Source organism: Micropterus dolomieu, linkage group LG02, assembly GCF_021292245.1.
Source record: "Micropterus dolomieu isolate WLL.071019.BEF.003 ecotype Adirondacks linkage group LG02, ASM2129224v1, whole genome shotgun sequence".
Classification (NCBI taxonomy): Eukaryota; Metazoa; Chordata; class Actinopteri; order Centrarchiformes; family Centrarchidae; genus Micropterus; species Micropterus dolomieu.
The window spans coordinates 19,967,119-19,993,957 of record NC_060151.1 but is presented as its reverse complement, the minus strand read 5'-3'; the positions used below and the strand labels follow the sequence as shown (position 1 = coordinate 19,993,957).

Sequence of the window (26,839 nt, the reverse complement as noted above, 5' to 3'; positions counted from 1 at the left end):
CCCGAGGATCTCAAGGTACGTGCTGGTGCGTATGGGACTAAAAGGTCAGAAATATAACAAGGCGAGAGGCCATGAAGAGCTTTAAAAGTGATCAATAGAATTTTAAAGTCAATTCTAAAACATACTGGGAGCCAGTGTAATGAAGCTAAAATAGGAGTAATGTGGTCATATTTCTTTGTTCTGGTTAAAAGCCTGGCAGCTGAGTTCTGGACAGTCTGGAGTCGATCAATAGATTTTTGGGTTAAACAGGTGAAAAGGCTGTTGCAATAATCCAGGCGTGATGAGATGAAGGTGTGTAAAATGGTCTCGGTGTCCTTAAAAGTTAACATAGATCGGATTTTTGCTATATTTCTAAGTTGATAAAAACATGATTGAACAAGCTAGTGAAAAGTCCATTAGCCTCTGTGAAAGAATGTGCATTATTCCTGGCTCTACCCATTATTTCCTCCTTTCTTACAAGGGTGGTGATAGCGCAGTGGATAAGACCCGGGTTCAACTCCCCCTGTAACACATCCACCAATGTGTCCCTGACCAAGACACTTTACCCCTAGTTGCTTCAGAGGCGTGTGACCTCTGACATAAATATCAATTGTAAGTTGCTTTGAATAAAAGTGTCAGCCTAATGAATAAATGTAATGTACTATCGTCACTATGATTACTAAACCTCACAGGGACAGATACTCCTTTAGAGCATAATTTGCTGTTAATTGTAAATATGAGGTCAATACAAGTTGCAGATGTTTGCCCAGTATAATTGCAATACGCTCTAGTTGACCTGTTCATCATCTGAGATAAATTATAAATGAGTGCAGTGCTGTTGAACGTTTTCTCAATGGGAATCACTCGATAGCCAGCCAATCTATTGGCTATTATAGTCACCAAGGACAAATATCTCTAAACCGATATCTGTTACCTTCATCAGCACATAATTCTATATTGCACACTTGCACTTGTGGGTCTATAGATAGCTAACAAACAGTGAACAAGATGGACCTCTAACTAAATAGCGTCAATTACATCAGGTCCAGTCTAACCTTGCACACTATATGGAAAAAATAAATTGTTACTTTTACTAACGCTTCCCGTCCGTTTTGTGCACTTGGGTCCTTGAAAGACAAACCGTGACAAAATGTGTTTCTGAGACAGCAAGTACATTGATATTTTCATTAATTAAGCTAGATCTTTCATGAACTTCACTACCTAAACTCTCACTCTCTTTATTAGACTCACTTTGTTAGGCATTTTTGGTTTTTCTTTAGATCATCAGTCATTTTTGAGTTCTTGTAACTCATGCAACACTGAGGGCACTATTTTTTTGTTCTTCTCTGTTCTTTCTTTCTTTGCTTTTCTGTTGCGACAAGCCATGATATAGCAGCTCCAACTCTTTCCAAATCCTCCAACTCTATGTGGAAAACTAATGCAGCAGATTACCTTCTTAAGATGTGTAAGTGTGGCTGTTTGTTTGCAGGGCTCTCCCAGCAATTACTGTGGAGTAACCAATCCTTCAAATGTCTCTGATTATAGAACTACTCACAATGTTTGACTGCAAGGTCTACTCAAACACACCACCAATGTCATGCAAAATGTGAATTACTTCCTTGCCACTAATAAATGAAATATTGACTTTACATATGTCAAACAAACTGTGTCATTGCAAGTTGATTTTGATATTAAGCACACAGTTTTTCAGTGATAGATGAAGGACTTCTCCTTATTTTATTTAATTTTTTACATTTTATTGCCTTCCAAGAATAAATTAAAACAGAGCTTCAAAGTGAACTGTCTGCATGTGTTGGCCATGACTTCTTATGGTGACTGATAGTTCTAACACAAAGAAAAATCCCCCCACAGATACTTTGTTTTAGGTAGGTGAAAGATGTCCTCTAAAGGTTAATATTGTACCAAACTCCATTGTAGATGGACTGGGGAAAAAAATGCTAGTTACATGCAGAAATCAACAAACAGCAGAAATTAATAACATCTTATTTTAGATTAGATTAGATTTAGATTAGAGAAGTACGTTATTAAGGCACAATTTTTTCTTTTCTCACGTAATGACCTGTGTCTACCGTGATTCTTTATATTATAATATAACATAATTTGTCACATACACACACATTTGCAAACTATTATAATCTATGTAGAGATTATATAATTATACTAATGCATACATTGTAAATTACCATCTATAACTTGCCTAAGAAATGTTTAGAGCTTCAGAACAGACCTTTTAGTTTTTCCACGAATACAGCTCAGGCTTCCTTCAGGTCAACCACGTTATCTAATCTTTATCCTACCACCACTTCAAACCCTCAAAAGCCTTTTTCTACTTTATAAATTAAAATGATAACCCAGCATTATTTTACTCAGGACTGTTTTCTCCTCCGTGCTCCAGTGTTAACAGTGCCATAGCACCGGCATCATCCCTGACGAGATGATTGCCCGGTCAGCTAAAGGCTCTGTTTGATTATGCATGTTTTCACTTTGTTTTCATTCAACACCATGCATGCTAAATGGTTCTGGGGGGACGTGGAGGTGAGAAGGGTGCTGCTAAGATGTAATTAATCTTATTTCCTTGCTGTGGTCGACAGCGTGAGGTGCTCTGACCAGCCTCCATTAAAAACAACACTGGCATGCTAGAGACACTGATGAAAACACCAGCAGGGCAGCAGGAATGATTAGTAGAGAGTTGATGGCCTTTTCCTGTTCCTCCAAATGCAAGCCGTGTGATTGAAATGTGGCTTTCACAAAAGTGTTTGATGGATATGTGTTATTTGCATGAGGATGCAAATAACACAGAGCTATGAGATGCTCCCGGATGAGTCTGTATGAGACGCTCTGGGGAGTCTCAGACTGGAAGTGCTAGTAGCAAGCTAGTGCTACGTTCGTGTTAAAGGTGTTGACAGCCCCCCGAAGCCCCCTATGAAGACACTGAAGAAAAAAACAAATTTCATGGCAATCAATTTAAAAGCTGTTACGAAATTTCACTTGAAACCACAATTGTCCACCTCATGGCAGTGTAGGTACCAGATGTACTCGGGTGGTCAGATCTGCTCGGGGGCCTGCGCCTGTCGATAATATCACATAACGTGATGACGTAGCAGATTGTGATTGGCTTGCTTACGGATATAGTTTTAACGAGTCCTAGGATCAACTATGGAGACCCCAGAGCTGTTAAATAATCTTATTTAGGCTAAATGATCTTATTTAACGGCTCTGGGAGAACTTATACAATGAAATACAGCTCTACTTATTAAACAGGACTTAACACAGCCTGGTAATAGCTGTGTGTTAATGTTACAACGCAAATGTTAGCTGCCAATCAAGTTAAGCTAACGGTAGCTAACTTAAGCTACTCGGACAAACTACATAGTACCTCGGTTATAAATGTAGGTATAGATATGCTTGGGGTCTTTATTAAATATTTTTGCTTTCATTGCACATTTACTTTGGCAACATGGCAATAACGTACACACACACGTTAGCTTGAGTGGATCGGCAGCTAACATTAGCGTCGTAACATTAATTCACCGAAAACTAGTATCCGTAAACACATACAGCCAATCACCATCTGCCACGTCATCATACAAAACGTACAGCCAATCACGTTATCCAATCCACTTTATTTCTATAGCACATTTTACAAATACAAAGTTACCAAAGTGCTGCACAGAAGACTCAAACATACAAAACAATTAATATAAAATTTTGTAAAAACAAAATAAGAGCATCAGGTTTAAATACTAAAATACAGTAAAACAATAAAAGACATCAGAGGACCACACAACTCACGCGGAGTTAAAAGCCAAAGAATAAAAATGTGTCTTTAGACGAGACTTAAAACACTCAACTGTAGGGGCTGTTCGGAAATGGAGTGGCAGAGCGTTCCAGAGTTTAGGTCCAACCACAGAAAAGGCCCTGTCCCCCCGAGTTTTAAGTCTTGTCATGGGGACCGCAAGCTGGAGCTGGCCCTCTGACCTCAGTCACCGCGCTGGCGTATAAATTTGGATGAGGTCCGAGATATATGTTGGGGCCAGTCCATTCACAGCTTTAAAAACAAACAATAAAATCTTAAAATCAATCCTAAAATTAACAGGAAGCCAGTGCATGAGGCAAGAATTGGAGTTATATGAGCGCGCTTTTTGGTTCCTGTTAAAAGACGTGCTGCAGAATTTTGGACTAACTGTAAGCGTGAAAGTGCGTTGTGATTTATACCGATATAAAGTGCATTACAGTAGTCTAAACGAGAAGAAATAAAAGCATGTGTAGCTTGCTCAAAACTGTTAAAAGACAAAAACGGTTTAACTTTGGCTAAAAGGCGAAGATGATAAAAATCAGATTTCACAACCACATTTATTTGTTTGTCAAGTTTAAAATCACGGTCTATTTTGACCCCAAGGTTAGTTACAACAGGATGCACAAAGTCATTAAGGGGGCCCAAGTCTATCATGGAGTTAGTGGCGCCAAACTGCATGATCTCTGTTTTACTCTCATTTAGTTTTAAGAAATTTTGGGCTAACCACGCTTTGACGTCATTTAAACAGTCAAGTAGGTGTTATGTGACGTTACCAGCAGGCGCAGGCCCCCAAGCACATCTGACTACCCGAGCACATCTGATACCTACAGCAGCACTAGAGGAAAAGTCAGGGGATCACCAAGGTCAGTAGGATTCATCCTCTGGAGACCATGAATGGCTGCACAAAATGTCATCCAATGTCAATCCATCGCAAAGTTGTTGAGATATTTCAGCCTTGACAAAAGGGGTGGATTGATTGACTGATTGCCGCCCATATGTCATTTTCACAGTAATTCCAATATGTGATCAATTAAATTGCAACAGGCCTGGACGGACATTAATTTGATGACAAAGAGGATGTGAAGCAAAATGCCACAGAAAAGGTCATATTCACAATGTTGCATGAACCACCTGCATGTTAGCAGATGTGTGAGGAAACAGTAGAAGTCTTGTGCTGCCTGCTGGGAATCATTATCCATTGCTGGACGCTAAAAAAAGAGGCCGCCAAGACATTCTGACACCCCTTCACACACACTCTTAGGGGATAGATGTGACCTTGCTATACCACTGTAACTAGTCAACTGAATGATAAAGAGCCACTCACTTTCACACAAACAGTGTTTTGTTTATTTATTGTTACACTTTTAACTCATCACTGTCTGAATGTCTTTTGTAAGAGTGAATCTCAAAAGGAATTAATTAATTAATTAGAGGTTTGTTGCTCCTCTGTTGAGTGGGATTAATGGGCCCATTTGTGCGATGATGCAGTGTTTTCACTGGGGACTTTGAAGCCGTGTCATGCGGACAGAACTACACTGTAAACCAGAATAACTTAAGAATATTCAAAATATTTGTGGAAACTGATTACCTCAAACTTTAGTAAACCTTAACTTAAATATAATACATTTTTAAAAAACATTTAATTTCTGCATACTAAATTACACTGTTTCACTGATGCATATTAAAATTAAATTCCACTTGTTCTTTACTCAATAAATAAGTAAATGTAAATATAATTGTGCACAACAAAAAAAATTAATTGTGCTAAACTAAAATACTAATGGAAACTCACTCAACAAAATTACTACTAGTAAACTTGTACAGGTACAAAATGCCCACTTTTCAGATAGTCCTGAAAAAACCCCAAATATAACTTCATTATTACAATTCAACTTCCCTTTATTAGAATCATCTTCTAACAACATCTTCTGTCATTTCTACATTTAACAGACAAAAATAAGGCACATCTTGCATAAAGCTGAATAGACTAAGTAATTGACTGCTTGATCAGATAATTAACCAGTAACAATTCTGATAATCAATGTGTTTTCATTCTTTTTTGGAATAATGTTGAACATTCTCCATTTCCAGATTCTAAATGAGATTTTTTGGTGTCAAGTGATTATAACTTGAATCTCTTAAGGTAAATAATATTTCCTTTTACTACTTTGCTGTGTTTTGTGTAATAATTTTATTACATCAGCAGCACTTTTACTTAAATAATATAAAGGGAGCTTTAAATGCAGAGTTTTATGGAATCATAAGCAAATAAAGATAGCTAATAAAGATTATTTAAAATAAGAAGTCCCACACTATGCAAAATTGATTGCGGCGCTCATTCATTAAGCAGCGACGGTAGGCTTCAAATAAGTTGCTAGAGACTGGTTTTAAGCCCTAAGATCTGTTTTTCCATCCAAGAACTGATATGGTTGCATTTCCCCATAGCTAAAGAATAAATCCGTTTTATATCTGTGGTACAATCCAAAAGACTTGCGGCAATAACACGAAAGCTGCCTGTTGGTCTTTGTAGTCCTAATACAGTGAATTATTTTTGGACCGATTTGGACTAGCAACAGAAAAAACTACACCACCACGGGAGGAAAAAACATTCTTGAGTGCTGCAGGGCCATTTAATAACAGCAACAACAACAACAACAATACTAATAATAAGCGGCACGGTGGTGCAGTGGTTAGCACTGTCGCCTCACAGCAAGAAGATTGTGGAGTTTGCATGTTCTCCCTGTGTCTGCGTGGGTTCTCTCTTCCTCCCACCATCCAAAGACATGCTAGCTTAATTGGTGACCCTAAATTGTCCTGCATGAGTGGTTGTTCGTCTATGTGTGGCCCTGCAATGGACTGGTAACCTGTCCAGGGCCTTTCGCCTGATGCCAGCCATGTCATCACATGCTCCAAATGCTATCTGTAGCTGTTTGTATTCATGCTTCTTTACCTGCTCTGTAAAGCGACTTTGAGTTCAAGAAAAGCACTATACAAATTCAATTTATTAATATTATTATGAGACAAGCCACAAAACATACGTAAGTATTTTTAGAAGTTAGTCTTGCAGTTAGTGTGTTTACTTGCTGAGCTGCAGCAGTGGGATACTTCCTTCCAAGAGTGAACCTACACAATGACCTAACAACAACATCCATTTAATTTTTTAACTAGACTGCTTAAGCCTTATTTAGCTTCAACTAAACTTAGCCTTCTAAAATCCTGTGTCCTCATATGGGGACCATGCACCATATATTCATTCATTCTTAGACCTATTGTCCTTTAGTGGGCACATGCCTGGGCCCTCTAGGGTCACTTGCCAGCCATGTTCTGATGTCTGTTTCTTCTTTGTTGGGTACACATACTCATTTTTTTCCTAAAAGTATGTCAAAGACAATGCTAATATAAATACACAGAATCAAAGCCCAGGTCTTGGGAGGTTTGCGAAACGGTTTTTCACGAAAGGAGAGTGGATTTGTCCCTAATTTTTAATAATTTTGCTACGCCGATGAAGGGAATGCTAATAGCCAATAATAACCTTTTCACTGTACACATCATAGTTTATGGGGTGGCTGTGGCTCAGGAGATAGAGCGGGTTGGCCGTTAATCGGAAAGTCGGCGGTTCAATCCCTGGCTCCCCCTGGTTGCGTGTCGAAGTATCGTTGGGCAAGATACTGAACCCCGAATTGCCCCATTCCGCCAGTGTGTGAATGTTAGTTTCTGTTTGAACACTTAGGCTCAGTGTATGAATGTGTGTGACTGGTGAATGCAGATGTAGTGTAAAAGGTCGAAAAGACTAGAAAGGCGCTATACAAGTACGGAGCATTTACATTTAGTTTAGCATTGTTTTGAGATAGATTACATAAAAACACAAACCTATCCTTTCATCTCTTTAAACCTGTCAGTTGCTGGAATTCATTAAATGACATTTACATTTCATATTACTTGTCGTTGATATTGACATTTCTGTGAGTACACTGAGTACTTACATTGCAGGTTTTGAAGACATCAGTCATCCTCTAGCAAGTTCACTGGGAGGCCACGGAGGGTCGGACGGCATCTCATGTGTACCTCGTGTTGTTCCTAGATTGACAATCAAAATAATTATTATAATACAAATATTTTTACAGCACATCAAGCCATAAAGTGTAGCAGTTCTACCGATGTAATTCTAAAATAATAATAATAGTGATAACAATAACAACAAATCCATCCAGCTGCAACTACAAAAAGACAAGTCAAATTTAAACAAACACAGTGACTCAAATAATGGGTGAGAAATAGAAGTTAACTATAACCTTAAACAGGACAATAGAAGAGATTTGGAAGCCAGTGCAATAGGGCTGGACCCAAATATTCAACTATTCCTTCACTGGGCTGGTATTCAGTTTTCAGTTTTGGGATGTGGAGATTCGCACAAGCACCTACAGTTCTTGCTTGCTTGGCTTGCACCGCCCTTTAGAGTTTCTTTCTTTCTGTATCATACAGCGACAGACACATTCAGGCCGCTATCTGTCCGCTTTCAACTTTCACTGTCAGCCGTATGTTTTACTGCCCAAAAAACACAGCTCGGGTGTTGAACCTTTTCACCCACGATTCTGCGGTAACAACCGCAGGCTGCTTGTGGAGAAGGCCTATAGTACATCTCTCTCTATTTGTGTCTCTGCAACTGTCAGTAGACCATATAGCGACCTATCATGGATGGAATTGGTCTCTTGGACGGATAGAAAAATAAAAAGTCATGCTCAGCACATAAAATCTGAGCAAAATTGAGGATTTTCTGTCTTGGGGTATGTGTTCAGGTCAGCCCAAGAATTTAAAAATAAGCTTGTAAATGACTTTTAAAGTGATGATGTACCAGAATACTTACAAAAATAAATGCAAATGAGAAATGACAATTGTAAGTAAATGGCTCTATCCTCCTAGTCATCACAAGATAACATAATAAAATTTCACTATTATAGTACATAGGTCCCAATCTATATTGACTGACCATTATGTGATCAACATTGTTGCTAGAGCAAAGGTAATCTTAACCTGAAGGTCATTAATCCTGAGGATCTCTGCAGGGCTCTCTTGGCCTTCTGCCTGTACAGGGCAACCAGTTGTGGTGTGTATCTCTAAAGCTCGCAGTAGAATTGGTTGCATAGGTTAGCTAACGTTAGCATAACAGGAATACGGCAAACTGACTCCACTTACTGCCTCCGGTCATCCCAGTGTAGGTTATAAAATAAAGTCACAGAACAGAAAAAAACACTTTCACAGCGCTGCAAAGAAAGCTGGGTTCTCTCCAACTTTGTAAATTATTAATTAACAGTTTTTCTATCAATATTGTGCAATGTTGGGCAATGGGCTTCCGTTGTGTGTCAGAGGTGTTACCCAATCAGCTGCAACACATTTGTAAACACAGCAGTAATAATCAGCCCGCTCCCTCGCTCACGCCACGCCCCCTTCATGTTTCAGCATCATTTGGCGCCAAAATGCCGTGACGTACGAAGCTCTGACGTCATCGGTCACGCGTTTTGTGGAAGTAAAACAAGCGTCGACGTCGCGTATCAAACGGCCGTCACTGGACTGTGGTATGTCTCTCATATTTATTAAACCATTGTTTTGTATTTTAACAGAAGCAGTGTTGTAGAATAACTTGATATTGATGTTTACCATAAACTCCAGCTGGCTGGACAGAATTAGTTGATGGCTAGCTTAAATGTGCCATTAAATTGAGAAGCTAGTTAAGTAACGTTAACTTACTGGTTAATGTCAAACTAGACCGTGTTGGCATCGTGGACGAGTTATTTTGTTGTAATATTTGGACCAGTGTGGCAGCAGTGTGGAGCCTCATCTCATGCCCACACACACAGCAGTCTCTCTCTCTCTCACCCCAACCGGTCGAGGCAGATGGCCGCCCCACCCTGAGCCATGGTTCTGCTCGAGGTTTCTGCCTCTTAAAAGGAAGTTTTTCCTTGCCTCTGTCGCCTAGTGCTTGCTCTTGGTGGGAACTGTTGGGCTTCTGTAAATAACATCACAGAGTACGGTCTAGACCTGCTCTTTTATGAAAAGCGCTGTGAGATAACTGTTGTTGTGATTTGGCGCTATATAAATAAAATTGAAATTGAAATTGAGCAGTCCAATACTTGCCCCAGATGTCTGCGATATTGCAACAAAGTTTGAGTTTCAATAGAATGCCACCAAAGACTATTGCTCAAGGAGAGACGAAATTTTGCCCTTTATGGTATGTATAATATTTAAGTTTTATTATTTTATGCACACAATAGCAAGCATATTATCATATTTAGCGCTGTACTAATTGGAGGATGCATCAAAAAGCCAATAATGCTAAACAAATAAGCAGCAGTCAATACAGAGTCTAATTCTAGTTTCATATTCGCTGTTCGCGGCCTTAACCTGTTTGTTCAAAACTGTGAGCACGAAAGTGGCTGATGGTGGAGAAGTGCAGCCATCCTGACAGTCACGCGGTGCGCAGCGTAAAGTAGTTCATTAGGAAAGTATGCTCATTTAAGTCTGTTTATCTTTTTAATGTAAATAATAAACAGATTTGTTCAAGTTCATTGTTAAGCCTGATACAGTAGAAAATTCCTCAACACATCTAATTACTTTGATCTATTCCTCTCTATTAGACAAAAAAAATTGTATCATCTGCCAGTTGAGATCATTTAAATGATCTAAGGTCACTTTAGGTCTACTTTGGAACCATAGACTGTATAAAAACTTGAAACTGACCTTTTTTAATGTGTACAGGCACAGTTTGTGTGACAAGGAACAGAAAGCAGATTCCCTCAGAGATTGTGGTAGCGACCAGTGGTCGGTGTGGCAATGATCAGTGGTCGGTGTGGCAGTGATCAGTGGTCGGTGTGGCAGTGATCAGTGGTCGGTGTGGAAGTGATCAGACCACAGAGTTGGCTACAACCTGCTGATGAATAAGTAACTGCCTAACGTTATTCAGTAGTAATTAACGTTAGTGTTACCTTAAGTTACTGATTTACTTTCACAGCCCTTTCAAAAGTGTGTTTAGCAGTCATGTTAGCTAGTTAAATTAATCTTTCTTTGTTAACGCTTGTATGTTCCCGTAATTTAAGTTGCTTTGAATAAAACAGGGTGTCCGCGGGGTCTTATAAAGTCTTAAAAGGTAATAAATCAATTTTTTGCGAAAATTAAGGCTATTAAAAAGTCTTAATCACCATTTAACAAGGTATTAAATTTTGAAGATATTTTTTTCAATGTGAAAATCCTGTTTGTCCAAAAGTTTGTTTGCTAAAAGTGTAGGTGAACGTATTTATTTGTAATGCATAGCCAAAAATACTAGACAGGCAGAGAGTAGGGACCTATGGTAGCGACTTCGTTTCTGTACCGAGCGCCTGTTTCACTCTTAAACGCTCAAAAAAATAGATCCGTGAGAACCGGCATATGATTTACGAATACAACCAACCCACAATGTTAATCGTCCAAAACATAGTCGGAGTGGCGATCAGTAGGAACGGGATTAACCCGTTTGGCCGGTCGCTCTGTGGCCACTTTGAACAGCCCCGTATGACCAGAAGAACGGAAGACAACAGGGAAAAGGAGCGTGTGGGTTTGGCTAACTTTAGCTGGCTATTTAGCTAAATCGGTGCTTTTTATTGAAACAAATTCAACATTTCATAAAGCCGATGCGCTCGTCAGTGTCACTTTTTGTGAACAAATCAATCACAGACTGGATGGAGCGGGATTTTAAAAAAGCTTGATGTGCTTCAACAAACTTTATAAATGTTGAACTCAGTGTTCTGCATAAACGGTTATGATTATTGACGAGTTGAATGGAAAAACAACCCCAAACTGAAGCAGCTGTAATTTGAATTATTATACTAGTGGCAAGTTATATTCGATTATATGAAATTATATTGAATTTAGTAACATAATGAATATATTAATATCAAACTTACAGTTTACTATTAAATTGACAATATACTTTAAATTTAATGTTATAATATTATACTCATACAGTCATTTAGACTAGTTCCTCCTCCAGGTTGTGCCTGTGCTACACCGCCTACACTACTTACGTTATTCATCACTCAGTTTATTCTCTTCATCGTTCCCTCCTGGCCTATTTGAATTTTGTTGTATTGATCAAGTGGAGGTGAAAGTTATCACACATATCATTGCAGGCAGGCTCACATTATCTAGTTTAAACCAGCTAAAACACAAAATCATACTGTGTTTCACATGATTTGCTGTAATGTTGCGTACATAAACGTCACAGCTTTTGTAAGACAGTTGCTTTTCTCAGGAAATCTGACCAGTCCTTCACATAGAAAACTGTTGGCCCATACAGGCTGTTATAGGTAACTGAGAAAGTTGGTGAATGCCTCAATTTTTAGGTGGCGTTACAACCTGATGACATATAGGCAATAAATATGTTATTAATATACTTCAATTCCTTTTAAAACCTCAAATGTCCCTTTTAAAGGTGTGTGTCTGATTTAATCGGTTACAGCTCAAAGTGGCGCGGCAGTAGAAATGTATTGAAAAAGTCTTAAATGTCTTAAAAAGGTATTGAATTTTACTTCAGGATTCCTGTGGATATACCCTGTAAAAGTGTCTACCAAATGAGTAAATGTAAAATTGACCGTTTTGTCTCTGTAATGTTAAGTTAAAGAAACATTGACAAACTGTTATGTTTCTTTCAGGGATGGGTATTAAATGAGCCCCAGGGCTAAATTATTAAAGACTGTAATGTTGGTATAGATAAGCTGCAACTTTACTGGTTCTTTTATCTCTGCTTCTGAAGTTTTGGTGTAAGTAAGTAATATAATGCTGCAGCATCTGCCTCATACACACCAAGCAGTCAGCAGACCTTAGTGCTGAAAGGGTGGTGGGGCCAGTAAAGTGAACCAGGTGGAGTGTATTCCACTTAGGGCTGCACAATTAATCTAATCGCAATCGTGATGTCGTCATGTGCGATTACATAACCGGCAAAAGTGTTTGATTTAATAAAACAGAAAGTGTGACACTCTGTGCCCTCATTACGCGCCCATACCGCGCTCTCGCGTGTGGCTCTACAAACATGTGGGCCTACGTGCAATCAGAAAAATTATTTGAGCAGTGTGCCAGTAACTTAAGACAACAACCTACCAAAACCCCCCTCCCTGCCGCTAATCGTTCAAAACATAGGGACTCTCCACCGGATCACAGAGAGAAATGCCGGTGCTTTGTGACAGACAGAGACGTTGTTGACTGCTGAAGCTGTAAGACAGAAGAAAACAGCGAGAAGATAAGGAAGGTTTGGGTTTGGCTCGGTGGCCATTTAACGTTGGAACACTGTCTCGGTGCCTTGTGTTATTCAACTTTTCATAAAGCAGATGTGCCTGTAAGTTTAACTTTCCGTCAACCGACCAATCACAGCCTGGATGGGGCTGGAAATTAAAAACGGTTTGACGTTCTAGCAAACTTTAAAATGATGAACAATATGATTATTGACAAGTTACTTTTTAGCATTAACAAATTGGAGACTAATGTAAAGCACTAGTGGTAAAATAGTAGGCTATACTGTTATATGAAATTATAATGAATATATTAATATTGGCTATTATTGTTATACTAACAGTGTACTATTAACTGAATGTTATACCCTTTATTTAATGTCCTTCTGACCCCAGGCAGGATGAGCCAGCGCCACATATTATACTAATACACTCATTTACACTAGTTTCTCCTCCAGGTTGTGGATGGAGTCCGATAGATTTAGCCAGAGTCAGGATGCCAGTGTGCCAATATTTGCTCCTTCTAGCCGCCTCCTCACACCCAAGGCATGTGTCTTATCCACTGCTCCACAACCAATAAGTATGCTTATTGTATGTAGACTTATTTAGCAAGTTTAGCTTTTGGGTGTAGTTTATTCAAAATCTTACTCTACTTGTTGTTCACAGATGTGGTAATAATAATGTTCCAAAATTGAGGAATAGCATATTCTTTATAGGAAAATTTTACATTTTACACCCTGAGAAAGCATGTTTTAATCCCCACGGACATTATTTTTATTTCTAAATGTACCTGCTTTGCACTTGCCTCGACTTCTCCCTGCACTCCCTCTGGTCTCTCACTGCAAACACACCGGCTTTCCCAGGGCTAGTTGGTGAACTTAACTGGCAAGCTAACTAACGGCTAACATGCTAATCAGTTTGGCTAGTGCTAAGGAAGGATGGGGATCGAGACCCGGTTGTAAAAGGACCCGGTTCCAAAATTTCTCAAAACCCGAAAATAAGGTCCGAGCTTATACTGCTATCGAGACAAGTGGGTCCTATGACGTTATGTCTCGAGTGTCTGATTTATCTTGAGACACGATGGATAAGAAAGCTAATGTTTCTAATGATGCCACCGAAACGGGGTATTAAACGGGCCCAGGACTGTTTATCATCAGGCTGCAGCCTCTGCTGCTCTCTGTCGAGACACACACATACACACAGCGGCCAGCAGAGCGAGATGTCGCACTGCACACTTCAATGTGTTTCATGTTTATTTATTGCAAGTCATACGTCATCTCAATATATAACAATGTTTTCGCATGTTAAATATTTTCCTCATACCGTGCAGGCTTACCTCGTGCCCATTGGGTCTGGTCTTATCAAATAATACTAAAGTATCGATAGTGGTATCGTTAAAGAATCGAATCATTAAGCAGTCTCAATAAGGGAATCAATAAAAATTAACGATCACCATCCCTAGTGCTAAGTGTGTGTAAACCAGGTCTGCATGCTGACGGCTAATAAGCTATCATAGCTTCCTCCATGTTGGACTCCCTGGCTGTCCGTCCAGTCAGAGCTCACCTCCATCAGGTTTGCTGAAGTCGAGCTCGACTCAAAACCTTTGTGCAGATTTTCCCACCGTGTTCTTTTTAAATTTATTTATTTTTTCCCTCCTCTGTGTCAGAACCGGCCATCCTGGTGATTCATCCCTCCATGAAACCTCATCCCACTGTTGGACTTCATGTGCCGGGTAACCACACCTGCCACACTTGGTGTGGGGTGGAGGGGTCGGGGTAAAAGCAAGAAGGCGTGTCAGGAGGACGACGTCTGGCTTCTCTGCTACCTCACCCCCTCCATCTACACCGACACACACAGATCCAGCTCTGAATGTTTCTATCTTGGTTCAGTTCCCAGATAGTGTGTTCTTGATCCCGCTGATTTTATGACCATTCCCGCAACATGTGTATCCACTCCTGCCTGCACCCGCAAACATTGCAACATGCAGAGTAAAAAAAGCACACATGTTTGATATGATATGATAAATTACATAAATCGTTGCATTCATTTTTGTCACCCTCAGAATGGCGCGTTAAATAATATGGAAACATGAAGAGAATTATCAAACCAACTGAACAAACTTTAAAGGAGTGAAAATATTTAACATATAAATTATAAACAAATTAAAATAAATAATATAAGCAAACTACAGCACTTAGGTGCAGTACAAACAAATTGAGTATACAAAATGGCTGCTGGCCACACGTCTGGGATGTCTGCGGAAATGGCGGACAAATAAAGAAATGACTCTCAGGGGAAGAAATTTTTAACACGGGGCAGAGAAACAGGAGTACGAAAGGAAGTTTATCCTTATTGGAAATGGAGCTGTGTGGAGATTCAAGGCTGAGTTATCCTATAATTCCCCTACCAGTGGAGGTGGAAATTGAGGAGAAAGAAGACCTACAGCTAACCAAACAGGAGATGACCAGGGAGTGGAGCCACTTGCTACAGAATGTGATTACCACAAGGAGGAGCTAATGAGTTGCTTGGAGAGGAGCACTGGAGAGATTTCAGCGCTGTGTAGCTCACACCTTAAGGAAATGGAAAAGAAAATGGAAAAGCAATTCCAGTACCTCCATGACCAAGTCCACAGCACTATAAATTGGCGTTTAAAACAATATCATGTGGAACTTCTCAAAGATATAAAATCTGTCATTCAACCCATGGCACACACTTTGGAACATATGGAAGGGGAATTGATATGCTGTACTACTAACATCAGTACACTGTCAGAGGAAGTGTCCCATATTTAAAACCTCTCCACAGCTCCTCCCTCCCCACTGCAAGTCAGTGGATTTGCACAGACCCTGTCTAAGGATTCCCATACAGTCAAGACAACCATTCCAGTTCATCGGCTGAGATTACAATGTACGATGCACCCTGGTATCCCTGAGGAGGAACTCCATTCCCCAGCTCAGTCTGTGATTCATCATGAACCCAGAGCTCCCTACGGTGGGAAAACCCCAGTTAAAATGCATTTTCCGACCTTTGGGAAAATGGAGGATGTCCAGGATCCTTTGTTGTTTCTGGAGAAATGTAAGGACTTTCTAGCGCTGCACCCCCTCAGTGACACTGAGCTTATTGCCACTCTTCGCAATGTGTTGCAAGGCACTGCTCGTGACTGGTGAGGCACGGCTAGAGATTGCCACTTGGGCGGAGTTTGAAACCAGGTTTCTGTCAGCATTTTTGTCGGAGGACTATCAGGATGAGTTGGCGGAAAGAGTCAGGACCCGAGTGCAAGGAGAGGAGGAGAGTATAAGAGACTTTGCCTAGGTCAGGTCTCTATGCAAAAGATGGAATCCTGATATTTCGGAGCAAGATGTGGTGAAGATGACATGGAAAAATATCAACCCCAGGTTAGCTAGTCAGTTAAGGGGCAGCAACCTGACCACGGTGGAAGCTGTGGTTCGGCTTGGACAGCAGCTGGAAAGAGAGAGAGAAAATCAGCGTCAGTATGAGCAGAGGAAAAAGGTAATGCAAAAACCAAAGGTGGATACTCTTGCTCAGTCATGACAATCCAGTGTGCCTAGTGCCTCTCAAAGCTACTGTTGGCGCTGTAAGAATTCACATGCGCCGTTTTCTTGTCCTCAGTACCCTGCTGGCAAAAAACGATTTCAGAGACCTCCATCTTCACACCTTAACCAACAACCAAGAAATGAACCACGTCCATCCACCATCAACACCCTTACTCATGCAAGGAAGAATGCTGTTTCCATAATCCCACAGCCATATACGCTAATCAATGAATCACTCTGGAAAGAGGTAAAAGAACATGGGAAAACATTGAAACCTTGGACCCAAGGACCCCTGTACCTGGCAGATGGATCAGGAAAATACCCGCTCGGGTGGACTGAAATAGAAATCATCGTCCAACAAGAAGTGGTAACTGTACCTTTGGTGGTTCTGCCAACTTCCTGTCTCACAATTCCTGTTGTTTTTGGACCGGACTTTGTATTCTTCTCGGGCCTCCAGTTTGACGTCTCAGAGAATACTTATTGGTTCAAGTCAGCCAACCAGAGGAAGTATCACTTTGTTAAGGAGACCCCGGTCAATCCACCACTACATATCATGTTTTATTCTGCTGTACACCCAAACCAAATGTTGCGTGACATTTCCTCGTCAAGAGCTATTACCAATATCGTGGATGTTGCTGTCCAGTCTGCTCAGCTGGACGAAGATGGGAAAAAGCAACTTTGGAGACAACTTCGGCTGAATGCAGATGTCTGCACCTCTAAAGTGGGACGAACTCTGATTTTAGCTCATCATATTTTGCTTGCGGAAGACGTACCAATTCGTCAGAAACCCTACCGTTGCTCACCTGGGAAACTACAGGAGACACCTTGATGAAATGCTAAGTGATGGAATCATAGTTCCCTCCACATCGCCATATGCTGCTCCGGTAGTATTGGTCCCAAAGAAGAACAACCCTAAATCACACTTTTGTGTAGATTTCCGGAAAGTAAACGCTGTGACATAGACTGATGCTTACCCCATACCAAATATACATGAGATACTGGAGTCCCTGGCTGGATCTACTGTGTTCACAACCATTGATCTAAACAGTGGGTACTGGCAGGTCCCAATGGATGAACAGAGTAAAGAAAAAACAGCTTTTATTTGCCCATTTGGTCTGTTCCAGTTTGAGGTGATGCCCCACTTTTGAGGGTATACTGTCCTACTACAGGTACCCCTTGTGGGTGGAAATCTGCGACGCAACGATTTGTCAAGTTACCCTGGCTGGCGCCCAAAACAAATAATTAAAAGTTGTTGTGTATATTAAAACCAGAACCACCACACAGGTTAAGAACCACTGCATTAGTATTTGAGTGTAGCACAATTTTTTTTTTGAGTACATTTCCCTCAGAGTATAAGTTGTGCACAATTACATTTATTGAGTAAAGAATTATTGGAATTTAATTTTAACATGCATCAGTGAATCAATGTAATATAGTATGCAGAAATTAAATGTTTTTTAAAAATGTAGTATTTAAGTTAAATATTATCAAATATTATTACCACTACTGTAAAAGTTTAAGGTAATCAGTTTCCACAAATATTTTGAGTATTAACTTATTTGGGTTTACAGCGTATGGCAAGATCACATCCGGGTTGAAGTTCTTAAATGTCCAATCTGTTAGTCTGCCGGTCTGTAATAATCATGTTCCACTGGCTGTAAATGATGAGCACTGACAGTGTTCTCATTCAGCCCTTATCATATCTCTAGTGTAATTTCTCTGGATCATTTACCTGCTCCATCCTTCCCCCCGAGACTCTTTCATCTGAGAATCACTGGACATAAAATAGAAATAACCTCTACAATGAGTGCCTTATGTTCAGCCGCATTCCAGCTGCTTCTGCATCTGAATGACTGTCATCAAGAGCCCAAGGTGCAACATGCATACACAGAGTACGCCACATTCCTTCGCCTTTTTTGGCCACATCTGCGTGCAAATCAACACAATGTGCACCAGATAATCAAACATTCACAGCAAATAATCAGTCTGGTTACAAACTTTAAAGGCATAAAACACATAATTCGTTTGACTTGAGGAGAATCCATCCATTGTCAACCGCTTATCCAGCGTACAGGGTTGCGAGGGGCTGGAGCCAATTCCAACTAACATCGGGCAAATGGCGGTGTACACCATGGACAGGACGCCAATCCATCGCAGGGCCTTGAGGAGAATACATTAGTTTTAAAAAACACGTTTAGAGACAAATAGTTGGATGATTTGGACTTGATGATTACGTTTGTAGTGAATGATATTGTGTCATTGGTTTTGTATGTGTGTACAAGATTGTTCCTATTGATGGATGCATTTGTTATTTTTCCTCACCCTGATCCTCCTTCAATAAGATAGGAGTACTGTGTTGTAACAGATTGTAGCTTATATTTTGTGTTGGAAATGTACACATAAGTAAATAAGTACCAATATCACAATGTAAAAATACTCTATTACAAAGTAAAAGTCATGCATGTGAAATCATAATTAAGTGGAAGTACAGATGTATTATCAACTAAATGCGTATCAAAGGCAAAAGTACTTGTTCTGCAGAAATTTGGTCCCTGTGACTGCTAAATTATTCTATATTATACTATACTATATTATTACTACTTTTATATACATTTAGTCCAGCGGCTCCCAATGTGGTGGTTGGGCCCCTCCAAAGGCTCACAAGACAAATCTGAAGGATTGTGAGATGGGGACAGAAAAGTTCTACTAAACAAATTAATTTTCACTTTTCTCTGCAATCTTTGTTTTTAAGAAATCTAAAAATAATAATTTATTTTTCAACACATTTAAAACTCCCAATCGTCACATATGGACGTTTGGTCAAGACCCCTTGGCATCGCTTGTTAACACCTGGCTACCCCTTTTTTAAGTCATGTCCTATTAGGCTTTCAAAATAAAACTAGTGTTTAAGCTTGTCACGCCACATGGTTATCACTGTGAAACATTGCAATTTGGTTTGTTTAAGCCACCAAGACTACTTGGTTAGGTTTAGGAAAACATGGTTTGGGTTAAAAATAACAATTTTACTTACATGAACATCGGTCACCTCCTTACTCGAACTTATTTACTATAAACCTGCTTTTAGTGTTCATAAAATGACTACAGAGCTTCTCTCAGTGTGTTGAACTATAACACTAAGGGGATCCCCAGTGTGTTAGAAACTGACATCAAGGGGTCTTAACCATGCATCCATATGTTCCGACTTGGGAATGAGAACACATAATAATAATTTTTGATAATTTTACCTCTTCGGGACTTGAACATATAGTTCCACGAAGTCATCTGAGAAGTTTAGATGGGAAATGTCTTTTTGGTGGAACAGCTAACAAAAATGGATCATTTACCTGTGACAAGAAGCCATAACTAGACATTGCTTTTTTGTCAGGGCCCACAAGCCAAAAAGATGAAAACACTGGTTCAATCTTTAACAATACATTGTATCTTATAAGCTCATAATATTTTTACTGGATAAAATCTGAGAATTAACTAGTAACTATAGAGTTCAGATACATGTAGTCGAGTAAAACTTACAAAACTTCCCTTTGAAATGTTGAGAATAAATATAAGGTAGCATAAAATACTCAAGTAAAGTACCTCAAAATTATACTTAAGCGCAGTACTTAAGCGCAGTAAATGTACTTTGTCACTTTCCGAAAACTGATTCACTGCTGAAAACAAGTCAAACTGAAATTAGCCCTCACCTGTACTTGGACTATTGCAGCTTTGCATATCACTCAGAATACATACCGCTGAGACCTGTTGACCTGTCACATTTTTGGCAGAAAATGTTCAGGCCCCCGTCGATGACACATGACTCTGCTGATGACTAACATCCGCCTCCCTCAGGATTGCTTCTACATCAGGGGGCAAGGTGTGAGCAAAACAATATCCCACTAACTCTGTTCTTCCGCTGTTTAATAGAGGAGGCATATTAGGTTTGTAATGACAAGCTTAAAGACATCAGCAACAAGCAGCCGGTGTGCGTCCAAGAGAACGTTCTAGCTATAATGTTAGGTGTTATTTCCATCAAATGAAATGTACATTTATAGGTGAATCTACTGTTTATTTTAAATCAAGTCGATTTGACCACAGCGGCAAAAAATACATGGAAAGGAAATGAAAGCAATTGCGTTGTAATGTGTCCACAAAACAATATTTGACTGTTCTTATGCGTTAATGGATAAAGAACTGTCCCCAGGCACATTCATCATGCCAAACATAAAACTGAGTTAGAGGCAGGCAGAGAGCCAGGGAAATGTGACTTTATTTTAGACTTTATTTGGACTAAACATCAGGACAGTTTAAAACAAACAAGGCTTAAGAGAAGGGGAACACTGCTGTTTATGTTTTCATTTAACTCAAAGCATGTCTCAAAGACACATTAGCCTTTTTAGAGAGCCAGAGACATGTTACCATACAAATGAAAGTAATTCAGATTAAAATGCATTCTGTATTATCTCAAATGTTAGAGAAATTTCTCTTGGTATAGTCTGTGGTTTCATGCTCCATTTAAACAGGCATAATGTTGCTGCAAATTAAGAGGAAAACACACAAACAATCTCATCCATCTAAGATTGACCAATAACATACAAGAGCGATGAATAAACAGAAACAGTGATCAGAGATAAGATCTATCACCTGCTTTAGTAGATTAAGATGCTTTCCGAGAAATCCGATTAGTGAATGTGGGGGGAAAAAAAATTTCAGTTCACCAAATAAACAGTAATTTTGTGATTGCAAGCTGAAAATTTAGTTTCTGAACATTCATCCCATGCTGAAAATTTTTTATGTATATTTGCCTATATATCTGATTGTACTATACTTTGACAAACCAACAGGTCACGCTGTACATGATGGCTTTGTGAGTAGAGAATGTTAATTGGATGTAATGTTTTCAGTTTAATCTATTAAAGATGCATGTTGTGCAGTGCACAGCCTCGTGGGACAGGCTTAATAAGTAGCTCTCATTTTCACTAACACAAAAATTAAAGGAGCATGCTTTGCCGATTTACTACAAACTATATGAGCTTGTCTTAAGCATTGGTAGCCCATATGGTGCCCGCGAGCGCCTAGTTGCCCTCGGGAAGCCAATGAGTACCCCAGAGGTCACGTTGTAAAAATAGAATGAAATGGAAAAGCTTGCTCTAAAAATAGCCTGAATTGTCTTTTAAAAAAACACACACATACATTTTAAAAACATACATTTATTGTGTATGCAAAGTCAAAGTTTAACTTAATGTTACATCACGCATTACCTCTCCTTCATTCTATGTCATCTAGCTAGCACAGCTACGATGAGGAGCTAACTACGCTTTAAATGGTTTAACATTATGCCGTAAACAATGGAAGAAAAATAATTCTTCTTCACAACAGTAAATGAAAAGAGTGTACTGTATGTCTCATTTGTGGGAAGACTGTGGCAATGACGAAGCGGCAAAACATAGTCACTTCAGTACATGCTACAAGACCTTTGATAGCTACCTGGCAGGTAGCTCATCACGGCTAGAAAAATATACTATATATTTGTGTTTTCCTATGATCGTAGCTCTCAGTCTCAAAGTTGGTGACCCCTGTTCCAAAGCATACCACAGGTTTCCGCTTAAGCCAGTGCTTTACAAACATAATCCATCACTATTATTGCAGCACAGAAATGCAGTTGAAAGCCCAGACAATTTTGAACAGTATTTCAAGTGGTCAATTCAGATCTGTTGAAAGGCTAGGGTACAAAGGACTAGGGAGCTACCCATGAGCAGTGCCAGAAAATGAAACCCATAATGTATGCATTAGGAAAATAAATAATGTGAATGTTTTGTGTAGTGAAGTGAAATAAGTGCCTGAATGGAAGGAAAACACATCTAAAAATCTATTGTAGGCTTCGGAAAATGCTTTCTTACTGAAAGTAAGTAATTTAAAGTTGCAATTAGTGGTAAATTGGCAATATGTAAAAACATAGGTAATCCAAAGACCAGTCTTATTATCACTAACACACTTAAACTGTCTTAAACTACATTTTGCATGGGGGCACATTTAAAATTGTTTACATTGATCCATGTTTGAAGGAGTTTGCCTACTGTAGCTTAACTTACTATTGTAATATACTACACAGGAGCTACAGGAACATGACTTAAGGAAGCAGGAGTCGCTGTTGTCCAAACACACTGAGCATTGTTCAGTGCTGTCAGTTAGATGTAGATGAAATTAAACGTTTTAACTTGGACTATTGATTTTTTGTCAGGATACGTTGACATGCCAGAGGAATACATGCCATCCCACTTTTATTTTCCTGGTAAAATTCAGATAAATTCACTGCAAACGTTTTCTGCATCCCAATACTGATATCTTTTCCTGGTCAGAAGTATTGCTTGATCACACAGATTTGAGGACAGAGAAAGCACTCTAGGTGGCGAAAACAGCATATGCTGCTGGAGGAGAAAACCGCTCTGACCACACTATCATCACATGAGGAGAAGGCTGCCAGAGTACATAATGATCATAGCTGATTCCTCCGCTTTCTCCAAAGTAACCTCCATCGATTCTCAAAATAGCTCCCAGTTCAACACCAAATTGTTTTTTAACACGGGCTGATTAGTAACCAGGATTAAAAGTAATTGGTGAAGTGCACAATATTTCCTCTTTAAGCTCATGTCTCCAGGTTATTACTATGGCAATAAAAGCTGGATGCCAGTTATTATTGTGAAAAAACAAGTGTAAGCTGTCGGGTCATTAATCAGTTCACTTTAATAATGTTTAACAGTTTCACTGTGATGCAGCAGCAGCTGTTTTATTTTTCTGTCTCTATTTGTCTCAACACAACAATAGTGTATTCTGTTTTTTCAAGTAATTTTTATGCATACTGTCTTTCCAGGACAGCTTAAGAAATGTATGTCATTTGCTGTAATTTTAATGTCCCCCGAGGGAAAACACAAGAGCATAAAAAGCATGATGTAAACTTCAGACCTCCTTCAGAGGAGCTGCAGATCCGCATGAGTGAATTTTGCTGTTTATCACAAACTTCCACGTAATCTCAAGTGACATTTAGAACAAAACAAGTGGATTGCGTCATTAGAATTAAGGTTAGTTTTGTTTTTAATGTTCCACTAAACTCTTTTCATTCTCTATTGTTGCAGCTATGCCTCTACTTGCACGAAAGTCAAAGGTAACAGTTTTCAGTTTCTAGGCTATATCAGGTTGATAAGCAATATGATTACCTTGGTCCACTAATAGCTTCTGTACATCCACTGATGTTATTAAAGCATTGTGATAAATGCAACCCCCCACAGTTCAGTCATCATTTTTGTTTTTGTAACTTCACTTCCTGCTGCACAAGCCAAAATGGACTGAAATTGAAGCAAACACTAAATTGCTGTGACTGGGAAAATAGACCATGAACATTTGGTCTATTGAACACAACACCTCTCCATTAGCAGCTGTTTTGGATTTTGTGTGTAGGAGTCCTATCTGAACTTTTCCAAGGTGGCTATAGGTAACAGAACCATGGTGGGTTAATATCCTTTGTTAGCAACAAATTCTGCAAAACACTTCTGAAGAAAAGTGGTCCTAGTGTTCGTCTCCTATGATCTGTTTAGTACAGAGTTATTGAGAACACAACCTGCTGTGTCCAGCTTATTTTTTTTTTATCTTCTTCATTAATATTAGCAGTTAGTAGCCTCTCTTCCTCCTGGCCTCTGTACTCTGAGTCTGCACTATAATTTTGCTGTCAGATTGAAAGAGCTCGTTAGCACTGCTTCACAATTATGGAAATTGTGATTCAAAGAGAGAACACAGAGATAAATGCAGAGGGAATTAGGCCATACAATTTAACACCCTTTGTTGGTAAAATGGACTAATTTCCGGTTTAAAGAATATTTTTAAATGTACTAACACAGTAGCTACATAACACACACTGCTCATATTTATATAACACTTGATGTGCAGAAAGACAGAATAAACAAGTTGTGAAGTTTCAGATTTTTTGATTGCTTGGTTTGTACCAAATGCAGAAGTCAGACTGATGCTCTGCTCTGACAGTCACAAGACTTACTATCATCTTTATATAATGTCTTTGCTACATCCACCCCGTTGGCTTTATATGCTGTTTCTGTGAAGATCACTGTTCTGGACGGCTGTAAAGGCTTTGAGGCCAGAGCAGAGAGGGGGAGGCACGTAGGCTTAGGTCCACAGTCAGACCTCAAGAGAAAAATCTGGCTCCCACACTCCATCCCACAAACTTTTCCATAATGTGAAACCATCGCTCATTCTTTCAACTCTGCCATCGTTCCAAACCAAGAGGATCAGCACTGTTGCCACCCAGTGAGAGCAGGCAACAAAATGCATAAATTAAGAGAGGAAGGGAGGCATATTTCTGTTGTCAAGTGGTAACCTGGAAACTCTGATTTTGGTTAGTTTCCTGTTTAAATATAATTTCACAAATGATATTATATATTTATTAAATATATGGCTCTTCTGTTGTACACATTTGGTCTTACAAAGCCCATTTTAAACAATTAAAAGTGGTATGGCAACAGCTTCAGCTCTGAGGTCAACCTGTCAGGACTGCAGGGTGGTACAGGTAGTGCCATGGCACCCCAAATTCTTAGTAATATTTTAACAATAGGTCCTTTATTTTAGTCAGGTAGACAAAAGCAGGCTGCTAATTTCTAGCCAGTAATTGATTTTGTTTGCTGAAATGACTGTCGCCAGCATGCTATCAACTGTAGCTAGCTAGCTAACTTTCAGATTTCCAGACATCACAGTATCCCGGACACTTGACCTTTTCCCACAAATGTGCGTGAGGCAAGCACAACCGCGACATTTTCACGGGAAGACACCCTTGTCGCTACACCTTGTACTCGACAAATGTTTCTGTTGATACCTGCTCAGAAAAAAACCCAAGAAAATTGGACTCTGATGGTAACTTGTTTTAACAAGCTAGATAAAAGGTAATGCCCTGGCAGTGGCAAATAGCTTTGGTTTAATAATTGATTTGATAAAATTTTTTATTGTTGAGTTTGTTTAAGTTGAGTTTTACAATAAATATTTTATTGCTACTGTGTAAAGGGAATAAAAAACACATTATGTCAGGATGCGTGGTTGGGTGAGCAGGTTGGAGGACCCAAATGCAGGACAGAAGGCTGACAGGTTCAGTTCAAAGGTTTAATTAAACAAAAGGCGAGCACACTTACAGAGTGGCTTAGTCCGTTAGCTTCATGAGTTTTTTGAAAATGGCTAACTCCGGTTTACATTTCCTGTAAAACCGAGAACCCTTCAAACTTCAAAGGCGTCTTAAATGTGCACTTAAAAAGTTATACATACATGATATTGTGCTAAAACACTTTAGGTAGCTGCATGTCCCGGGTAAAAAAGTCAGCACACTCACCAGTTGAGTGTCCATTATACACTCACCTAAAGGATTATTAACACCTGTTCAATTTCTCATTAATGCAATTATCTAATCAACCAATCACATGGCAGTTGATTCAATGCATTTAGGGGTGTGGTCCTGGTCAAGACAATCTCCTGAACTCCAAACTGAATGTCAGAATGGGAAAGAAAGGTGATTTAAGCAATTTTAAGCGTGGTATGGTTGTTGGTGCCAGACGGGCCAGTCTGAGTATTTCACAGTCTGCTCAGTTACTGGGATTTTCACGCACAACCATTTCTAGGGTTTACAAAGAATGGTGTGAAAAGGGAAAAACATCCAGTAGGTGGCAGTCCTGTGGGCAAAAATGCCTTGTTGATGCTAGAGGTCAGAGGAGAATGGGCCGACTGATTCAAGCTGATAGAAGAGCAACTTTGACTGAAATAACCACTCGTTACAACCGAGGTATACAGCAAAGCATTTGTGAAGCCACAACACGCACAACCTTGAGGCGGATGGGCTACAACAGCAGAAGACCCCACCGGGTACTACTCATCTCCACTACAAATAAGAAAAAGAGGCTACAATTTGCAAGAGCTCACCAAAATTGCACAGTTGAAGACTGGAAAAATGTTGTCTCGATTTCTGTTGAGACATTCAGATGGTAGAGTCAGAATTTGGCGTAAACAGAATGAGAACATGGATTCATCATGCCTTGTTACCACTGTGCAGGCTGGTGGTGGTGGTGTAATGGTGTGGGGGATGTTTTCTTGGCACACTTTAGGCCCCTTAGTGCCAATTGGGCATCGTTTAAATGCCACGGCCTACCTGAGCATTGTTTCTGACCATGTCCATCCCTTTATGGCCACCATGTACC

At 39.6% G+C, this 26,839-nt stretch overlaps 1 protein-coding gene and 1 long non-coding RNA gene across 6 annotated transcripts in view; one reads left to right on the top strand and one right to left on the bottom strand.

Annotated features, from left to right (window-relative positions):
- The window catches only part of LOC123958018, a 30,900-nt gene extending 21,164 nt beyond the window's left edge, over positions 1 to 9,736 (bottom strand). The window contains exons 1-2 of one of the 3 annotated variants that reach the window (XR_006821983.1): positions 9,542 to 9,736; positions 7,780 to 7,873 (exon numbers count right to left, since the gene is read on the bottom strand). This is a non-coding gene — a long non-coding RNA (uncharacterized LOC123958018). Of the gene's footprint in view, positions 1 to 7,779; positions 7,874 to 8,827; positions 9,157 to 9,541 lie in introns of those variants that run through there. The other 2 variants (XR_006821982.1, XR_006821981.1) reach the window with 2 other exon arrangements.
- The window catches only part of zgc:103625 (methyltransferase-like 26 B), a 41,929-nt gene continuing 24,361 nt past the window's right edge, over positions 9,272 to 26,839 (top strand). The window contains exons 1-3 of one of the 3 annotated variants that reach the window (XM_046031159.1): positions 9,272 to 9,369; positions 14,717 to 14,782; positions 23,732 to 23,760. The gene's annotated coding sequence lies outside the window, so the exon portion shown is untranslated. The remainder of the gene's footprint in view (positions 9,370 to 14,716; positions 14,783 to 23,731; positions 23,761 to 26,839) is intronic. The other 2 variants (XM_046031152.1, XM_046031165.1) reach the window with 2 other exon arrangements.